The sequence below is a fragment of the Microcebus murinus genome, chromosome 3 (genome assembly GCF_040939455.1).
Source record: "Microcebus murinus isolate Inina chromosome 3, M.murinus_Inina_mat1.0, whole genome shotgun sequence".
Taxonomy (NCBI): domain Eukaryota; kingdom Metazoa; phylum Chordata; class Mammalia; order Primates; family Cheirogaleidae; genus Microcebus; species Microcebus murinus.
Window position 1 is genome coordinate 45,674,610 of NC_134106.1, and position 22,014 is coordinate 45,696,623.

The 22,014-nt window shown below is 39.0% G+C and overlaps 2 pseudogenes; one reads left to right on the top strand and one right to left on the bottom strand.

Annotated features, from left to right (window-relative positions):
- The first annotated feature begins 677 nt into the window (after window positions 1–677).
- Window positions 678–1,859, top strand: LOC105878442 (tubulin alpha-1B chain-like; annotated as a pseudogene).
- Window positions 1,860–21,914: 20,055 nt separating this feature from the next.
- Window positions 21,915–22,014, bottom strand: LOC142870315 (uncharacterized; annotated as a pseudogene).

Consider the following 22,014-nt stretch of genomic DNA (forward strand, 5'->3'; position numbering starts at 1 on the left):
TGCTCAGGCTGGTTTTGAACTCCTGACCTTGAGCAATCCGCCCGCCTCGGCCTCCCAAGAGCTAGGATTACAGGCGTGAGCCACAGCGCCCGGCCTGTGTTTTTGTTTTTTTGAGACAGGGTCTCACTCTGTTGACAAGGCTAGAGTGCAGTGGTGTCATCATAGCTCACTGCAACCTCAAATTCCTGTCCTCAAGTGCTCTTCCTGCCTCAGCATCCCTAGTAGCTGGGATTTCAGGCATGCACCACCACGCCAGGATAATTTTTCTGTTTTTAGTAGAGACTGTGGGTTCTTGCTCTTGATCAGGCTGGTCTCAAACTCCTGACCTCAAGGGATCCTCCCACCTCCACCTCCCAGAGTGCTAGAATTATAGGCATGAGCCACTGTGCCCAGCCTGCTGTATTTTAAAATATATTTAAATACATTTAAGAGCATATTATGAACATAAATTGACCTTTTCTTAAAGAAATTAGATCATCACAATTGATCTAATTGATTGTGTTTTGCTTTTAATATAGTGATAAATTCAGAGGCTTTAAAAAAGTGCAAGGGAGTGCATAACTTACCCTGATTGTTAGCTTGTCGGGGACGGTAACCAGGACCCCATGTCTGCTCCTGTCGTCTTTACTTCCTAACCTATAGCCACCACACATAAGTGCATCTCCAGCCATGTTGGCCAGCTGGTGTCCAGATTGGCAATGCCTGCTGGGAGCTCTACTGCCCGACGGACAGATGCCAAGTGACAAGACCATTGGAGATGATTGGAAGAGATGATTCCTTCAACACCTTCTTCGGTGAGTTGAGTGCTGGCAAGCTTGTGCCTAGGGCATTGTTTGTAGACCAGAACCACAGTCTTTGACAAAGTTCACACTGGTACCTACCGCCAGCTCTTCCACCCTGAGCAGCTCATCACAGGCAAGGAAGATGCTGCCAATAACTATGCCTGTGGTCACTACACCATTGGCAAGGACCTTGTCTTGGACCAAATTCGCAAGCTGACTGACCAGAGTATAGGTCTTCAGGGCTTCTTTGTTTTCCACACTGTAGTTGAATCCTACAACTCCATCCTCACAACCCATACCACCCTGGAACACTCTGATTGTGCCTTCATGATAGACAATAAGGCAGGCCATCTATGATATCTGTCATAGAAACCTCAATATTGAGTGCCCGACCTACACTAACCTGAACCGCCTTTTTAGTCAGATTGTGTCCTCCATCACTGCTTCCCTCAGATTTGATGAAGCCCTGAATGTTGATCTGACAGAATTCCAGATCAACCTGGTGCCCTATCTCAGCATCTACTTCCCTCTGGCCACATATGCCCCTGTGATGTCTGCTAAGAAAGCCTACCATGAACAGCTTCCTGTAGCAGAGATCACCAATGCTTGCTATGAGCCAGCCAACCAGATGGTGAAACAAGACCCTTGCCATGGTAAATACATGGCTTGTTGCCTGTCGTACCATGGTGATGTGGTTCTAAAAGATGTCCATGCTGCCATTGCCACCATCAAGGCCAAGCGCAGCATCCAGTTTGTGGCTTGGTAGCCCACTGGCTTCAAGGTTGGCATCAATTACCAGCCTCCCTCTGTGGTACCTGGTGGTTACCTGGCCAAGGTACAGAGAGCTGTGTGAAGCTGAGTAAAACCACAGCCATTGCTGAGGCCTGGGCTCACCTGGACCACAAGTTAGACCTGATATATGCCAAGTGTGCCCTTGTTCACTGGTCTGTGGGTGGGGGGATGGAGGATGGAGAGTTTTCTGAGGCCCGTGAGGACATAGCTGCCCTTGAGAAGGATTATGAGGAGGTTGGTGTGGATTCTGTTGAAGGAGAAGGTGAGGAAGGAGAGGAATACTAATTATCCACCACTCCCTTCTGCCCTGTAGCATGTCATACTTTCAGAACTTCAGCTTCAACATTAGCTGACAGGTATTAAAGCTTTCTGGTTAGATTGTTTTCACAGTGGGAATCATGTTCTTACTTTTCCATGTGTATCTGTAGGACTTTTTCCATCATGTCTTAAAGTAAAGGCTTTTAAAAAAAAGTGCAAGTGTGTGGTTACAGGCTCCAGACAAAATAGTTTTGAGTTTTATTTTACTTTGAATAGTTTTCCTATCTTCTTTTGTGGCTAACAATATCTCTACCTATCTGTAGTCTTCATTAAAATTTACTGTATCTAGGGCCGGGCGCGGTGGCTCACGCCTGTAATCCTAGCTCTCTGGGAGGCCGAGGCGGGCGGATTGCTCGAGGTCGGGAGTTCAAAACCAGCCTGAGCAAGAGCGAGACCCCGTCTCTACTATAAATAGAAAGAAACTAATTGGCCAACTAATATATATAGAAAAAATTAGCCGGGCATGGTGGCGCATGCCTGTAGTCCCAGCTACTTGGGAGGCTGAGACAGAAGGATCGCTTGAGCCCAGGAGTCTGAGGTTGCTGTGAGCTAGGTTGACGCCACGGCACTCACTCTAGCCTAGGCAACAAAGTGAGACTCTGTCTCAAAAAAAAAAAAAAAAAAAAAATTTACTGTATCTAATTTTCTGTGTGCTAGGAACACAGATTGTTAAAACAGTCTGAAAGAATTAATCTCTGAGTGAAGACCTGGTGAGCTCTCCTAATACGAGTAAAATCTATGGATCTGTGATAGGCCTAAAGTGTCTCTTCATGTACTGTTTTTGCTCATTTTCAGTTTCCATTTTTTTGTTGTTTGTTTTGTTTTGGTTTTTGGTTTTTTGAGGCACACTCTGGCTCTGTTGCTCCAGCTAGAGTACAGTGGCATCATCATAGCTAACTTCAACCTGAAACTCCTGGGCTCAACCTCCTGAGTAGCTGGAACTACAGGCATGCATCACCACACCTGGCTAATTTTTTCTATTTTTGGTAGAGATGGTATCTCACTGTTGCTTAGGCTAGTCTCCAACTCCAGGTAAAATAGACTTTTAGAAGGTAAAAAAATAACTCACCTATTCTGATTGTAAGCCTATTCCCAACCTCCAATTTTTACCCATTTATATCCTATAGACAGTCATTAGCAATACCTAGTTGAAACAGAATCTAGCCTATGACAAAATTGATGATGGATCATTAATAAAATAGACACACATTTCATGTGGTAGGCACTTGCCTCGTGGTGAAGATTACAGGATTATAACTGATAAACTATACAGCATGACACGAAAGCTTAAGTCCTTCTAATAAAAGAGATACAAACTGGGTATTCTTGGGTATAATACCATCTTCAGGGCATGACTTGAATTTGTCATAACAGCATTCCCTTTAAGATAAATGAGCAAGAAGATTTCTACATAAAGATCCATTGTACTTTTATGCTACTGAAAATGTGTGTTAAAACAATTAAATACATTTAATCATAGGAAAAGAATGTAGATCTGCTTTTATATTAAAAAATACAAATTACAGATGATAATAAACATTACTAGTGAAGATATCTGAAGACATTATTTCCTTCTGTTGAATGGTAGTAGGGAGATATATAAAAATGTATATACTGATACATGACTATGTATTTGATGTTCTGCTGTTGAAAAGTTAAAACTTACATGAAACTTAAAAATTTTAAATTAAATGTTTTTATTTCTTAATTTTTAATCATTATATGCCAATTAATTACTTTCTTAAAGTATTAGCTTGAGAAGAGTTCTCAGACTTAATTTTATTCTATATATTTTATAAACTAAAGATCTACATTTGGTTTCTCATGCTAAAATAACAATATAAAATACTCAGTTACATTAAGCTAACAATATTTTAAAAATTATTTTATTTTCTCATTATTAAAACATATGTCATTGTCATATTTGGAAAAAATTCAACAACACATAAAGAAACTTAGAACAACATATAATTTTACTATGGAGAGGTTAATATATTGCTGTATTTGTTTTATAATATTTAAAAGAAGTGTACCACTCCTAAAAGGCCACTAGAAAATATAGCAATGTTCAAAGATTGAACATGTCTCTCCATTTAAATTAAATGCAGTTTTACTGATAATATTTATCATGCATTAAGTGTGTAGAACTGCCAGGTTAACAATTTTTAAAACATCAGACCCCAAATTCCCGTAATCATATATAAAATGTGGCAAATAAAGATTACAAAACAATAAAAATACATTATCTGGGTTTAGCATAAAACTGAGGTTATGAGTTCTAAATGTGTCAGTACATTCTCACTTTCTTCATTAATCAATATTTATTGAAGTACCTATGTGTAAGGTAAGTATATTAAGCATGTAAAACACAAAGACGATTATATCTAAATGAAGCCAAAAGAAATAAAACTGCAAATACTCTGTCATCCAATCAATTAATTCAGAGATTGGCAAACTTTTTCTGTAAAAGGCCAGATAATAAACATTTTAGGTTCTGTGGGCTGTAAGGTCTCTGTTGCAACTACTCAACTCTGCCATTGAGCATGAAGCAGCCATAGTCTGTATGTAAGGAAAAATGTGTGGCTGTGTTGTAGTAGAACTCTATCTACAAAGAGATTGTAGAACAGGTTTGGCACCCTAGGCCATAGTTTGATCTCTAAACTACTGTGTTTTTCCCCGAAAATAAGACCTACCCATAAAATAAACCCTAGCAGGATTTCTAAGCATTTGCGCAATATAAGCCCTACCCTGAAAATAAGACCTAGTGATAGGCGTGGGTACAAAGCTTATCTGCACAACCCATGCATTTCTTCTCAAAGCGGTAAAGAAGACAAGCAGCCCTTCTCATCTGCCCCATGAGAACTCTATTGCTGGACATGAGAGATTGGGGCCAGTGGTTCTAAAGGAAATAGAGTTGCAAGAAATTCAGGATGGAATTCTGGGTTTTGTGAGTTATGATGATGTTCCAGAAGAAGACAACTTAACTATATTTGAATAAATGTAGATTGTTGTACCGTGCTTAAAAAAATAACACATCCCCTGAAAATAAGCCCTAGGGTGTCTTCTTGAGGAAAAATAAATATAAGACCCTGTCTTATTTTCGGGGAAACACGGTAGTTGAATACACTGGATGCAAACAAAACAAAAAAACAAGATTGACTTTTTCCCCCAGTGAATTAATTAACCTTACAAACAATTAAATAAACTATCCAGACATTGATATAGTTCTCTTCTCCAATTGCAGAAGTGGTCTACAAGTTGCTTGGAAGCTGAATTTCATTATTCTAGTATATCAGATATATTTCAAATTGCTTTCAGTCTCTCATTATGTTACCATTGAAAATGGTGAAATGATTTAGAGAAGTATGGGGAGTTAAGTGAACCAACATGGAGTGGTGAAAGATTTGGGGAGGAGCAATAGCAAGGAGCTGTTCTCATCCGGAGGCCTGAAGGGGCAAGAGGAGGGGTGTTGCCTGAACTCTGAAAGACCTGGAGTCTTGCAAGAGGAGCCACTAGACAGGAGCTATGTCCATAGAAGATGGAGACACCACCATAATCATGGTGCAGAAGAAAGCAAATAAATATACCAATCTCTCTGCCCTTCTCACTTATATTTTAGGCCAGTGCCTCCCCACTGGCTGAACCCCACTGAAAGCAGAGAACAAGAGACCCCAATAATGCAGTCTACATCTGGGGTACAGAGAAGAACAGCATGACAGTGGGACCAGAGGCCCTAAAAGAAGACTCTGTAGCACACAACTGCATGTGAATAGTGCAGATAATACCTAGAACCATTTCTATAGATTTTCTGGTAGTCATAAAAGAGCAATTATGTTCAAATTAACAGAAACTTAAACTTTTGGTAGCACATCATAAAGAAACAGAGGGAGCTGACAAGAATATTAACAACCTGCCATAAAATTTGTGGCACATCTATAATCTGTTAATACAAGGTATTAACCAATTTTTTTTTACTGACAAATATATGGTATTAGTGCCTTGCAGTGTCTTGCAAATAGTATATGCTCTATATTAGCCGAATGAATAAATTTGTTCAAACAATTCTTCATAGCTTCATTTAAATAATTTGACTTTTTTCCTATGGAATAGCTTAACATTAAAAAAAAACTTGATTTAGAGTGATTGTGGGGCACAAGTTACCTGTGATTCACTTACCTGTGTCCCCCTTTCACAGTAGAAACTAGAAGCTCTACACACAAACCAACATTCACAAAAAACCCATTCAATAAATATTTATTTAGAATGTATACTCATTTGAAATCACTCATCATTTTGCTTAACAAAAGCAAAATGGATAACAAATAAGAGTTTATGCCCTTTACTTATATTTGATAAAATTCAATGAGACTTTTCCAAAACAATAATGAAATCAATACAGAAGACAGCTATGGTACTGATTGAAACAGTATAGTAAATAATACCTCTAAACAAATTTATTTTTTTTTCTAATCACCAGGTAGATTGCCTGTATTTTGCAATACATTAATCATGTGAAAATTTTGGTTCTAAATTAGGAAGAAAATATTTATTTGCGATTTTTACCCTTCAGAAATTCACACACACCTTTCATGGAAATTTACTAGTAGACAGGCTTCCAAGCGCTAGACTGGGTCTATTTTGATTCCAGAAGGCAGCATACTCCTAGCTTTAGATCTCAACCCCTTCTTCTTTCTAGTTTAAGACATAGCAGTAGTATAATAATTATATTATGGGAGCTACAGTTTTTGAGTTTTGGTGATTCTGAATTAGTTACCCAGCTGTCTCAATCTTGTTTATTTTCTCCTTTATTTACTATAGCCCTAACTCATTCTTGAATATATACATATATATATATATATTTTTCAACAAGGGTCATAAGGACAAAGGCCATATTTTTCCTGCACTGCAATTTGAAAGTATTTTTCTCTTACTCAATTAGCAAGTGCATATCACATTACAAAAAGTTGGCAAAAATTGATGTGATTTTGTGAACAGCAAATCCTGCTGAACTAATTTAGTTTTTTTTTTTTATCCAACTGCAAAACTTGGCAGATGGAATAGCAATGATCACCTCCACAAAATATCATCTGTGTCTTCTTACTGGTTTATACATTATGTGTTTTTAAATACACAGTGGTGCTCCAGTCTGAAGTAGGATCATAAAAGGAATGCCTCCCTCTCCCCTCATTGTACTCTTGAATGCTAATCTCAGCATACAGGTATAAGTGAGACTGTTACTGGTTATTGAGCATGCCACGTACACACAGACTGTAGATCATCCCTTGCCTCCAGAGAAGCGGGAAAGTAGAATTCCACCTGGCTTAGAAATCAAGTGACCTGGAGCTACCAGGATTTCTCTGAACTATAAGTAACATAATACTTCTGTATTTCTGCTCTAAAGAACCTCCATCTTAACTAATACTAAAAAAAAAAGAAAACTGGCTGCTCAGAGGCAGTAAAGAAATTAAAATTAACCACAAAACTTCTCTATATTTCAAAAATAATCTTTTTTTTTTTTTTTTTGAGACAGAGTCTCGCTTTGTTGTCCAGGCTAGAGTGAGTGCCGTGGCGTCAGCCTAGCTCACAGCAACCTCAAACTCCTGGGCTCAAGCGATCCTCCTGCCTCAGCCTCCCGAGTAGCTGGGACTACAGGCATGTGCCACCATGCCTGGCTAATTTTTTATATATATATCAGTTGGCCAATTAATTTCTTTCTATTTTTATAGTAGAGACGGGGTTTCGCTCTTGCTCAGGCTGGTTTTGAACTCCTGACCTTGAGCAATCCGCCCGCCTCGGCCTCCCAAGAGCTAGGATTACAGGCATGAGCCACAGCGCCCGGCCAAAAATAATCTTTTAATAACACATAATGCTCCCTGAACTTGTAAGAAACACCATCTACATGAATTAGCTGTAATGTCACTCTAAAATTTTATATGAGTGTTTTTGTCCAATATGAGAACTTCCTATTTAGTTCCTTTTCTTTGTTCGTTCAATGAACACACATTTTGAGTATTTACTATGCACCAGGCACTGGACATATGAAGATGAATAAGATATTTCCTTGTGACATATGAACCCTCAGGGACCTTAAAGTCTGCTAAAAAATACAAAGTCATTATTCTAAAACAGTGCAATGCATAATATTTGCTATTTGAGGGAGAAACAAGGTTCAGTTTTAATAGAAAGTAATGAAGGGCTTCACAGAAAAATAATTATTGAGGCAGGCCTTGAATGAAAAATAGGTGTTCAATGAGGAAGTACAGGGCATTTCAGGAAGAAGAACAGAAGCAAAGCATCAGGTATAGAAGAGTATAGTGTGTTTGGGGAACCATGAGTAGCTTTACAGGGCTGAAGAAGTTTCCAAAGGTGGACAATGGTGAGAAATGGAAGTTGAAGTCATATTGAGAAGAAACCCAAATATCATGCTAAAGAACATGACCTTGACCTTTATTCTCTGGGCAATAGGATACAATTGAAGCTTTTTTTTTTTTTAAATCAGGGGAATGGTGTCAGATTTCTCTTTTAGAAAAACAATTCTAGCAGCACTGTAGTAGAGGCATTGGAAAGAGGTGAGACTGCAGGCAGAGAAACCAGACAAAAGTCCTTCCTACTAACGTTTTATAGTTTCAACTTGTAGTGCTTTTGTTTGTCAAAAATTTAATACTGACTTTTTTGAACTTTGGTTGAGACAGGAGGTTGTGAACACTGCCATCAATCCAGCAACTTGTTCACGTTGCCATCTATTGGCAGAAAGGAAAAGAAATTACTGTCAAGGGCATTATTTCACATTTCATTTGCTTATGGTATTTCAATTTCCTTGAAATAATATTTGTTATATTTGGTAACATAAAAACACATGCCAGCATAAGTTAGCCAAATGCCTCATAAAAAAACAAAAAATATACCAGCATTATGTTACAGTTACAGGGATACCTCAGAGACCATGCTTTGAGTAGCAAGGGGCTAGTGTAGACAGTAACAACCACAGGAGTTCAAAGAGAGAAATTAATATGTTCTGGCACAGAGACCTCTTTGTAACCCTCTCTTAACCCCTAGTGATATAAATAATCATGTTTTAATTTATCTCCTTAGGATACCCACATATACGTATTTTAAGCAAACAAATTAAGGCATCATGATTTTATGTACAGGCATACCTCAGAGATATTGCAGGTTTGGTTCCAGATCACTGCAATAAAGTGAATATTGCAATAAAGTGAATTACATGAATTTTTTTTGCTTCCAGTACATATAAAGTTATCTTTACAGCATACTGAAGTCTATTAAGTGTGAGCACCTTAATTAAAAATACTTTATTGCTAAAAGATGCTAACAATCATCTGAACCTTCAGTGAGATGTAATCTTTTTGCTGGTGGAGGGTCTTGCCTCAGTGTTGACAGCTGCTGACTGATCAGCATGGTGGTTGCTAACGGCTGGGGTGGCTGTGGCAATTTCTTAAGATAACAGTGAAGTTTGCCACATCAATTGACTCTCACTTTCAGAAAAGATTTCTCTGTAGCATGAGATACTGTTTGACAGCATTTTGCCTACAGTAATATTTCTTTCATAATTGGAGTCAATACTCTCAAACCCTGCCACTACTTAGTTAATTGAGTTTATGGAATATTCTAAGCCCTTTGTTGTCATTTCAACAATGTTCACAGCATCTTCACCAGGAATAGATTCCATCTCAAGAAATCACTTGTTTTGCTCATCCACAAGCAGCAACATCTCATCTGTTAAAATTTTATCACAAGATTGCAGCAATTCAGTCACATCTTCAGGCTCCACTTCTAATTCTAGTTCTCTTGCTATTTCCACCACATCTGCAGTTAGTTTCTCCACTGAAGTCTTTTTTTTTTTTTTTGAGACAGAGTCTCACTTTGTTGCCCAGGCTAGAGTGAGTGCCATGGCGTCAGCCTAGCTCACAGCAACCTCAAACTCCTGAGCTCAAGCAATCCTCCTGCCTCAGCCTCCCGAGTAGCTGGGACTACAGGCATGCGCCACCATGCCCGGCTAATTTTTTCTATTTATATTAGCTGGCCAATTAATTTCTTTCCATTTATAGTAGAGATGGGGTCTCACTCTTGCTCAGGCTGGTTTTGAACTCCTGACCTTGAGCAATCTGCCCGCCTTGGCCTCCCAGAGTGCTAGGATTATAGGTGTGAGCCACCGCGCCCAGCCTCCACTGAAGTCTTAAACCCCTCAAAGCCAACCATGAGGGCTGGAATCAATTTCTTCCAAATTCTTTTTTTTTTTTTTTGAGACAGAGTCTCACTTTGTTGCCCGGGCTAGAGTGCTGTGGCATCAGCTTAGCTCACAGCAATCTCAAACTCCTGGATTCAAGTGATCCTCCTGCCTCAGCCTCAAGAGTAGCTGGGGCTACAGGCATGCGCTACCATGCCTGGCTAATTTTATATATGTGTGTATTTTTTTTTAGTTGTTCAACTAATTTCATTCTATTTGTTTAGTAGAGATGAGGTCTCACTCTTGCTCAGGCTTGTCTCGAACTCCTGAGCTCAAACGATCTTCCCGCCTTGGCCTCCCAGAGTGCTAGGACCAAATTCTTAATGTTAATATTTTAACCTCCTACCATGAATCACAAATGTTCTTTTTTTTTTGAGACAGAGTTTCGCTTTGTTGCCCAGGCTAGGGTGAGTGCCGTGGTGTCACCCTAGGTCACAGCAACCTCAAACTCCTGGGCTCAAGCAATCCTACTGTCTCAGCCTCCTGAGTAGCTGGGACTATAGACATGCGCCACCATGCCTGGCTAATTTTTTCTATATATATATTAGTTGGCCAATTAATTTCTTTCTATTTATAATAGAGACAGGGTCTCACTCTTGCTCAGGCTGGTTTCGAACTCCTGACCTCGAGCAATCCACCTGCCTCGGCCTCCCAGAGTGCTAGGATTGCAGGCGTGAGCCACCGCACCGGGCCTCACAAATGTTCTTAATGGCATCTGGAATAGCAAGCCCTTTCCAGAAGGTTTTCAACTTATTTTGCCCAAATCCATCCAAGAAAGCATTACCCACAGCAGCCATAGCCTTACAAAATGTATTTCTTAAAAAAAAAAAAAAAGACTTGAAAATTGAAGTTACTCCTAGATGCATGGGCTGCCCAATGAATGCTGTGTTAGTAGGTGTGAAAACAATATCAATCTCTTTGGAGATTGAAAACAATATCAATCTCTATCAGATCCAGTACATTGTCAATGAACAGGAATATTTTGAAAGAAACCTTTTTTCTGAGTAGATCTCCACAGTGGGCTTAAAATATTCAGTAAACCATGCTGTAAACAGATATGCTTTGTTGTTCCATTTAAAGAACAAAGGCAGAGTAGTTTTAGCATAATTCTAGGATTCTAGGGTTCTAGAATTTTCAGAATGATAAATGAACATTGGCTTCAACTTCAAGTCACCAGCTGCATTAGATAGCTCCTAACAAGAGAGTCAGCCTGTCCTTTCAAGCTAGGTATTGACTTCTCTCTAGCAATGAAAGTCCTAGATGCTGTTTTCTTTCAATAGAAGGTTGTTTTGTCTACATTGAAAATCTGTTGTTTAGTGTAGCCACCCTCAACAATTATCTTAGGTTGATTTCTGGATAACTTGCTGCAGCTTCTAAATTAACACTTGCTGCTTTACCTTGCCTTTTGTCTTATAGAGAAAGCTTCTTTTTTTTTTTTTTTTTTGAGACAGAGTCTCGCTTTGTTGTCCAGGCTAGAGTGAGTGCCGTGGCGTCAGCCTAGCTCACAGCAACCTCAAACTCCTGGGCTCGAGTGATCCTTCTGCCTCAGCCTCCCGAGTAGCTGGGACTACAGGCATGCGCCACCATGCCCGGCTAATTTTTTATATATATATCAGTTGGCCAATTAATTTCTTTCTGTTTATAGTAGAGACGGGGTCTCGCTCTTGCTCAGGCTGGTTTTGAACTCCTGACCTTGAGCAATCCGCCCGCCTCGGCCTCCCAAGAGCTAGGATTACAGGCGTGAGCCACAGCGCCCGGCCAGCTTCTTTTCTTAAACCCCATGAACCGGTCTCTGCTAGCTTCCAAATTTTCTTCTGCAGCTTCCTCACCTGTCTTAGATTTCAGAGAATTCAAGAGTTAGGGCCTTAGCAGGGCACGGGCGATATTTGTAACCTTAACACTTGTACCCCCATAATACGCTAAAATAAATATACAAAAAAAAAAAAAAAAAAGAGTTAGGGCCTTGCTCTGGATTAGGTTTTGGCTTAAGGGAATGTTGTGGCTGGTTTGATCATGTATCCAGACCACTAAACTTTCTCCATATCAGCAATAAGTCTGTTTCACTTTCTTATTCTTATGTTTACTGGAGTAGCACTTTTAATTTCCTTCAAGAACTTTTCCTGTGCATTCACAATTTAGCTAACTGGCTAACTCATGATCATTTCATAGACAACGTACATATATTACTCTTTTTTCCCACTTAACAATATACCAGGACCATATACACATGTCACTAAGCTTTTAAAATATAATTTGAATTACATGGGAACCAATTTTTAAATAAAATCCTATATTACTGGCCATATAGTTTCCTACATTTTTTCCATTACAAACAGTACTACGATAAATATCTGTGTAGCTCAATACTCTCATCATTGCTTATTTTCATAGAATAAATTCTTGGAAGTGGATTTACTAAAGCAAATGTCATGGACATTTTAAAAATAGCACTTCATGGGTTTTTTTGTTTGCAAGTGTGTAAATTTGGGTACACTAAGCTATGGCAAAAAATAGTCCACCAAAATGTAATGGCTTAGCATAGCATACATTTATTTCTAATTCATGGAACAGTTAAAGCTGCTATTTGGCACCACTCCTCCATAGGCAATTCAGAGCTCCAGCCTCCTTCCTTTCTCAGAATCTGTCTTTCCCATGGGTTTTGTCCCTGTACCCAGGGTAAAGAGTGATGGCACACTAACTTCTGTTCAAATTGCACAGGAGAGAACTTATATCCCATAGGATTATTAGTCCTGCCATGTCTCCAGCTATATTCCTATTATCATAACAGAAGAAATAAATGGATTTTGGTTGGTGGCCTCTGTCATAACAAATAATACGTGTTTGCTCTATTTTTAAAAATAGAATATGAAAGATCATGCAGGGGAAAACATTTTTTAAAATTACTATCTTAACATAAAATCTGTAAAAGTAAATTTTGTGTTTAGAAGGATATTTATAGTTTTAAATGTATACATTAGAAAATAAGAAAAACTGAAAAACAATGATTTAAGTTTCCTTTTCAAGAAGCTAAAAATAAAACCACAAATAAAACCTGAGGAATTAGGCCGGGCGCGGTGGCTCACGCCTGTAATCCTAGCTCTCTGGGAGGCCGAGGCGGGCGGATTGCTCAAGGTCAGGAGTTCGAAACCAGCCTGAGCAAGAGCAAGACCCCGTCTCTACTATAAATAGAAACAAATTAATTGGCCAACTAATATATATATACAAAAAATTAGCCGGGCATGGTAGCGAATGCCTGTAGTCCCAGCTACTTGGGAGGCTGAGGCAGGAGGATTGCTTGAGCCAGGAGTTTGAGGTTGCTGTGAGCTAGGCTGACGCCATGGCACTCACTCTAGCCTGGGCAATAAAGTGAGACTCTGTCTCAAAAAAAAAACAAACAAGGCCGGGCGCTGTGGCTCACGCCTGTAATCCTAGCTCTTGGGAGGCCGAGGCGGGCGGATTGCTCAAAGTCAGGAGTTCAAAACCAGCCTGAGCAAGAGCGAGACCCCGTCTCTACTATAAATAGAAAGAAATTAATTGGCCAACTGATATATATATAAAAAATTAGCCGGGCATGGTGGCGCATGCCTGTAGTCCCAGCTACCCGGGAGGCTGAGGCAGAAGGATCACTCGAGCCCAGGAGTTTGAGGTTGCTGTGAGCTAGGCTGACGCCACGGCACTCACTCTAGCCTGGGCAACAAAGCGAGACTCTGTCTCAAAAAAAAAAAACAAACAAACAAACAAAAAAAAAAACCTGAGGAATTGAGATATAAAACAAAAGTATAGCACAGAAAATTAACAAAATTAAAATTTATCAATATTAGAGATGAAGAGGAAAACGTCACGACAGATTGTACAGACATGAGGAGGGGGCGGAATAAGAGTCTATTATGAACAACCCCAAGAGTCTTATGAACAAACCAACCTCCAATTTGTTTGAACTGGACAAATTCCAATGCAACTTAGCAAAGCTAACAAGAAATAGAAAATCTGAAGTCTATTATGTACTAAAGAAATTAAATTCATTATTATAAACCTTCCCACAAAGAAAACCTCAGTCCCAGATGGCTTCACTGGTAAGTTCTTCCAAGCATTTAAGGAAGAAATAACATCAAGCTTACACATATGTTGTAGAAAGAATAATGGTGTCCCACATATGTACATCTCCCAGTCCCTGGAAACTATGAATATGTTACCTTCCAAGGTGAAAAGGACTTTGCAGATGTAATTAAGTTAAAGATCTTAAGATGAGAATTCTATTATAGAATGTCTAGTAGGCCGAATGCAATCACTAGGGCCCTTATAAAAGGGAGATATATGCATTTGTCAGAGTAAGAAATTTAAAGATGCTATACTGCTGGCTATAAAAATGGAGGAAGGGATCATGAGCATTGGAATGCAAATAGCTTCTAAAGCTGGAAAAAGACAAGGAAACAGATTCTTCCCTAGAACTTCCAGAAGGAATGTAGCCTGCTAACCCATTTTGGACTTCTGATTTCCAGAACTATAAGATAATACATTTGTGACATTTTAAGCTATTAAATTTGTGGTAGTTTGTTACAGTAGCAATAGGAAATTAATACAACATATTTTTCTTTTCTTTTTTGTCTTTTGAGACACAGTCTCACTCTGTTGCCCTGAGTAGAGTGCCGTGGAATCAGCCTAGCTCAGAGGAATCTCACTCCTGGGCTCAAGCAATCCTCCTGCCTCAGCCTCCTGAATATCTGGGACTACAGGTACTCGCCATGATGCCTGGCTAATTTTTCTATTTTTAGTGAGACGGGGTTTCGCTCTTGCTGAGGCTGGTCATGAATTTCTGAGCTCAAGCAGTCCTCCTGCCTTGGCCTCCCAGAGTGCTAGGATTACAGGTGTGAGCCATTGTGCCCAGCCTATAACATACTTTTTCAAAGAAACAAAAAAGAAGAAACATTTTCTCTTTATGTGAATCTAATATAAACTTGATTTTCAAAATCTGAAAAGGACATTACAATCAACAAAAATGATAGGCCAATCTCTCCTGTGAATATAGATGCAAAATTCTCAACAGATCAAATCCAGCAACATATTAAAAATTACAAAATATTAACAAATATAATCTGGCAACATACAAAAATGTTAATATATCACAAGAGGAGTTTATTGTAGTTATGCAAGGGTGGTGTAACATTAAAAGATCTCTGTTTAGGCCGGGCGCTGTGGCTCACGCCTGTAATCCTAGCTCTTGGGAGGCCGAGGCGGGCGGATTGCTCAAGGTCAGGAGTTCGAAACCAGCCTGAGCAAGAGCGAGACCCCGTCTCTACTATAAAATAGAAAGAAATTAATTGGCCAACTGATATATATATAAAAAATTAGCCGGGCATGGTGGCGCATGCCTGTAGTCCCAGCTACTCGGGAGGCTGAGGCAGAAGGATCACTCGAGCCCAGGAGTTTGAGGTTGCTGTGAGCGAGGCTGACGCCACGGCACTCACTCTAGCCTGCGCAACAAAGCGAGACTCTGTCTCAAAAAAAAAAAAAAAAAAAAAAAAAAAAAAAGATCTCTGTTTAATTCTCTCTCATCTCTCTGCCTAACAACTGTCTCTGCTAGTCAATTCACACATCAGGTTACAACTGTACCCTAGCTTTGAAGTTTTTAAATTTCTTTCACTCAGGAGAGTAGCTCAGTCTGAATAAAAATATTACGGCCCCAATTTTAAATTTCTGGTAGAAAGAATCTGATAGACCTAGTTTGGGTCAGATGTCCTCACATGGTCTGATTATCTGTGACCCAGGAATGAAGTTATGTAGTAAAGATATGGTTGAACTGGACAAATTCCAATGCAACTTAGCAAAGCTAACAAGAAATAGAAAATCTGAAGGACCTGGGGACCATCTTGGAGGAGGAGGAAGCAAGCTAGGTCACTGTGAGATATGCTAACACCCAAAAAGAACCTAATAAGATTGTTGAGTGGAAAAAAATAAAAAGAGCCACGCATAATACAATCCCATTTCTATAAAACAAAACAAGACAAAAAGCCCTATCTATATATAAATATATATCTATTGCTAATTTAAATATTAAAAGAGTCTAGAAAGACTTTTGTGTACAGGAATATATATATATATTTAAGTTTTCATTATGCAATAATTTCATACTTACAAAGGAGTTGCAAAAACAGTAAAAATAATTCCTGTATACTCTTCACCTAACTTCCCTAAATGCTAAATCTTATATAACCACAATAAAATGATCAAATGAGGAAATAACACCAATAAATAACACTAACGTATGGATCATATTTAAATTTTGTCAATTGTCCCACTATGTGGTCCTTTTTTCTGGACCAGGATGCTATCCAAAATCTACAATGCATTTATTTATCTTGTCTCCTTAGTCTCTTGAATCTGAGATTGTTTCTTAGTCTTTGTCTTTCATGACCTTCTGAAAGTATGCACCAATAATTTTGTAGGATTTCCCTTATTTTAAGTTTATCTGATGTTTCTTCACGATTTAAATCAGGTTATATAGTTTGGCAGGGTATATATTTTAGCCTCATGATTGGTAATATCAACTTGGATCACTTGATTTAAGGTGGTGTTTGCTAGGTTTCTCTACTGTAACATTATTTTTCTCTTTGCTGTCTAATGAGTATCTTCTGGGGAGATACTTTGACACTAGGTAAAAAAATCCCATTTCTCCATATTTTAGCCAACCAATTATATCATCCATTAATGATTCTTGTCTGAAACAATATTTACTGTGATGTCTGGCAAATGATGATTTTTTTATTTCCATCACTTCTTCATCATTTATTACTTGGAATTATGCTATATGAAAGAACTTTCCCTACTCCCCTAATTATTTATGTATTCATTTTTTTTATCACTATAGACTTAAGGATATTTGTTTTGTTCCATATAATCTATGATATAAAAGATATTCCTTACTATGTGTTATAATCTAGTACTTCATTATTTATTTTGTTGCTTATATTGTCCCAGATTTGGGGGGGGACCCCCTTCAAGCTGGCTCCTGTGTTCTTTCAATATGCCCCAATCATTATTTGAGTGCTTACTTTTTGGCATTACAAGATGTTCCAGCCCTGGACCTGGAACCAGCCATTTCTTCAAGGAGCCCTTACTTCTTTCTTTTTCATTGTATCTTTTCTTTCTTTCTTTTTTCTTTTTTTGAAAATTGCATTTAGGAAACAAGATCTGGGGATCAGGTACATTAATTGCCTCTGATATTCTAGTAGCTAGAGGTAGGTAATATTTTATATGCATTTCGTAGAAGAAAATAGGGAGGTATGGAGTGGTTAACATGGCTATTTATTAGGTGCTAGGACCAAGATTTGGACCCAAGCAGTCTGACTTCAGAATTCATGTTCTTGACCTCTATGTGTATCCTTTTTTCTTTCTTTTCTCCTTCCTTCCTTCCTTCCTTCCTTCCTTCCTTCCTTCCTTCCTTCCTTCCTTCCTTCCTTCCTTCCTTCCTTCCTTCCTTCCTTCCTTCCTTCCTTTCTTTCTTTCTTTCTTTCTTTCTTTCTTTCTTTCTTTCTTTCTTTCTTTCTTTCTTTCTTTCATAGAAATAGGCTCTTACACTGCCACTGAGGCTGGTGTGCAGTGATATGATCATAACTCACTGCAGCCTCAAATTCCTGGGCTCAAGCCATCTTCCTGTCTCTGCCTCCCAAATAGCTGGGCCTATAGGTACACACCACCATGCCTGGCTAATTTTTCTATTTTTTTTATGGAGGTCTGGTCATGTAGGAACATTCTGCTACATAACCATCCACAGCAACTGAAGGACGCTAACTCAGGATGCTAACAATGAAACCAGGCATACATCATTAATCTTGATGTAGGTACAAAGCATTTATTCTGACAAGCTGGTAAGGCATGGCTCATTGCTCCAGGTGTGTACAACAAAATCATCAGTATTAACATAAAGAACCTTTCAAGGGCCACATATCCTGGTGGTTGGCCAATGATCATCATGGGTCCAGGTTTCCTTGGAGATATGAAAGGAAAGAGCAACCAGACCTGCTGTGTAAACTTCTCATACCTTTGCTTGTTATGTTCCTGCTGAAGTTCCACATTCTCTCTAGCAGCCGCACAGGGCCCTTCTGATAACAGGTACTTCCTAAACATTTACTCAGTGAAGGAACCTTGAGTGAAATCTTCCATACCTATTCAATCCAGTTATCTCTTCCTTTTCATTGAATTTTTCATTTATTTTATAATTAATCATATGATGCTTAGGGATATCTCTTCTGTTATTATCTGTTGTTGTCATCTAATTTTTCAAGCTTATATTTTCTCCTTAACCAGATGCTAAATGATAATCATCTTTTAGGTTACTTTCTATATATTCTACTACTCCTAGCACAAGATACTGATGATAATATATACTTAATAAATATTTGTTGATGCTGATTGATAACTGGTTCAAAACCTACCTTCCTACAACTTAATTTTTAATTAATATATAAATAATAATCAATTATGCAGCTTTGGCTATCACACATGCTGAAAGGAGCTCACCCTACTAAGTGACCTAAGTAAATTCAAGCTTTCCAGTCTTGTGAAAAAATAGTCAAAAGAAAAATGAAATTTTAAAGGCGAGCATGTTACAGAGCAGAAATGCCTTAGTAAGACTGGGTGTGGCAGGTCGCACCTATAATCCTGGCACTTTGGGAAGCCTAGGCAGGAAGATTGCTTGAGCCCAGGAGTTTGAGACCAGCCTGGGAATGACATAGCAAGACCCTGTCTTTATAAAACAATTTTTAAAAATTAGATGGGCATGGTGGCATGCACTGATAGTCCCAGCTACTCAGGAGGCTGCGGCAGTTGGATCACTTGAACTCAGGCATTCAAGGTTGCAGTGAGCTATGTTGATGCCACTGCACTCCAGCCTGGGTGAGAGCAAGACCCTGTCTCTAAAACAAACGAACAATCGAAATGCCTTAGTATTGTGTATTTCATGTGGTATTGCTTAAATATAAGAGTACAAAACTCTAGAAGTAAAACCTGAGAAGTTCCTGTTGATGATTTAAAAAATATTGATGAGGGATGGGTGTGCTGGCTCACACCTGTAATCCTAGCACTCTGGGAGGCCGAGGCAGGCAGATCGTTTTGAGCTCAGGAGTTCAAGACCAGCCTGAGCAAGAGCGAAACCCTGTCTCTACTAAAAATAGAAAGAAATTAATTGGCCAACTAAAATATATAGAAAAAATTAGCTGGGCATGGTGGTGCATTCCTGTAGTCCCAGCTACTCGGGAGGCTGAGGCAGGAGGATTGCTTGAACCCAGGAGTTTGAGGTTGCTGTGAGCTAGGCTGATGCCACGGCACTCTAGCCAGGGCAACAGAGTGAGACTCTGTCTCAAAATATATGTGTGTGTGTGTGTGTGTGTGTGTGTGTGTGTGTGTGTGTGTGTATTGATGAGGAAAATGAGACTGTTTCAACCTAGCTAATATGATGAGACTGCTTCTAGCCAGCTAATGTGTAGGTGTGACAATTAGGTGACAGTGGAGGTCTACTAAGTTGGTTGTTGCTGCAAGAGAAACCCATACATTGCACACTTGTACATCCTCAAGTCCTATTGCTTGGGCAATTCCATAAGCCATTAGGAGAGTTCTTGTAACTAATTAGGGTGGTACCTCTCAAACTTTCCCATGCACTGGAAGCACTTGGAGGGCTTGTAGGACACAGATTTCTGGCCCAACTCCCAGGATTTCTGATTCAGTAGGTCTGAGGTGGGGCCAAATAATTTGCATTTTTAACAAGCTCCCAGGTGATGCTGATTCTGCTGGCCCACATATGATACTTCGAGTAGCAAGGTACTAATATATCACTCACACACACCCAACAGTATTTATTTTCAATACTTTGAGTACAATTTTCAGCAATCACCTAGGCCACAGTAGAACTCTGACTATATCACACATTGTTCCACCTTTACTTGGGTCTTATCCACCTACACAAGGCCACTATCTTCCATGTAAGAATAGTAATATATTTTTTTGCTACAATGGCACTCCTCTTCAGAATATATTCAATAATAGAATTTCATTCCAGAAAATTGCAATTCATTGCATCAAAGTGTTTCTGTTATGAACACTTAAAATTGCAACTTATATCATTTGTGCATTTTTAAGTCAATGCCACTATCAACTAGTCATCATAAAATATAATGGTCAGCTACCATACCATAATTTATTGTTGTCTGATAGTGTTCTTGCAACTTGTTCTCCTTTTTCCTTTTTAAAGCTTTTAGTAACTGCAAGAAGTGGAAAAATAGTGCTGTCCACCTTGCATGTGGTCAGTACTTGACCTGGCACTTTATATCTGACAGACACTATGTGGAGTGAGCTATTACCAGCAATCTGTTCATTCTACCCTCCAGTAGGCACAGCAAATAGGATGTGTTCCAACTAGGCCATAGGTCTCCTCGAGAGCTAAATACTACATATGGCATTTGTTGAATCATTTACTGTCCACAAGACAGAGATATATTTATCAGGGGCATCATTCACCTGGAAAATCTCTGAGCTTCTTACCTATGGATGGTGATGAAATGTGTAAACAAGCTGTTTTACCTAATCCCAAATTCAACTAATTGTACTAATTAAGGTAATTTCTTTTGGTTGTAATATTCACCGCTATAGCATATTGGTGCCTTTTTTTGAATCAACGTAAGCCTACATCTGCTTATAAAAACCTTCAGATTTCCATGTCACTGGTATCATTTGAGGAAAAAAACCCCAGAAAGTTCTTATGCCAGCTGTTCTACGTGGTTCCATAACTGAAAAATATGAAATGGATCAAGTGTATGTGCTACAAAATCTTAACACATAGGAAGCTTTAATATTTCTTGTTTTTCATAACATCCAATTTAACATAAACAAGCCAAAGATTACACATATAGAAAGACAGAGCAAGGAAAGCACAAACAAAGGTTGAGAGAGGCTGTGGCAACTACAGTTTTCTTCTTTCTCTCTCTCCTTCTGCTTTATTGAGGTATAATTGACAAATAAAAATTATACATATTTAAAGTGTACAATTAGTTGGGTTTTTTTTTTTTTTTTGAGATAGAGTCTCACTCTGTTGCCCAGGCTAGAGTGCCATGGCATCAGCCTAGCTCACAGCAACCTCAAACTCCTGGGTTCAAGCAATCCTCCTGCCTCAGCCTCCCGAGTAGCTGGAACTACAGACATGAGCCACCATGCCCAGCTAATTTTTTCTATATATTTAGTTGGCCAATTAATTTCCTTCTATTTTTAGTAGAGACGGGGTCTCACACTCTTGCTCAGGCTGGTTTTGAACTCCTGACCTTGAGCAATCCTAGTGCTAGGATTATAGGTGTGAGTCACTGTGCCTGGCTTTCATGTTTTGATATATGTAGACACTGTGTAATAATCACCACAATCAAGCTAATTAACCATCACCTCACATGGTTACCTTTTTGTGTGTGCTAAAAATACTTCAGATAAAAGTATGGAATGTGGCCAGGCACAGTGGCTCATATTTGTAATCCTAGCACTTTGGGAGACCAAGGCCAGGAGGATCACTTGAGGCCAGGAGTTTGAGAACAGCCTGGTCAAGAGCAAGACGCTTCCTCTACAAAAAATTAAAAAATTAGCTGGGTGCAGTGGTGTGTACCTGTAGGGCCAGCTACTCTGGAGGTTGAGGCAGGAGAATTGCTTGAGCCCAGGAGTTTGAGGCTGCAGTGAGCTATGATGACACCACTGCACTCCAGCTGGGGCGAAAAAGCAAGACCCTGTCTCAAGAAAAAAAAAATAATAATTTGGAATGCTTCTCGAATTTACATGTCATCCTTCTGCAGAGACCACATTAATCTCTCTATTGTTCCAATTTTAGTATATGTGCTGCTAAAGCAA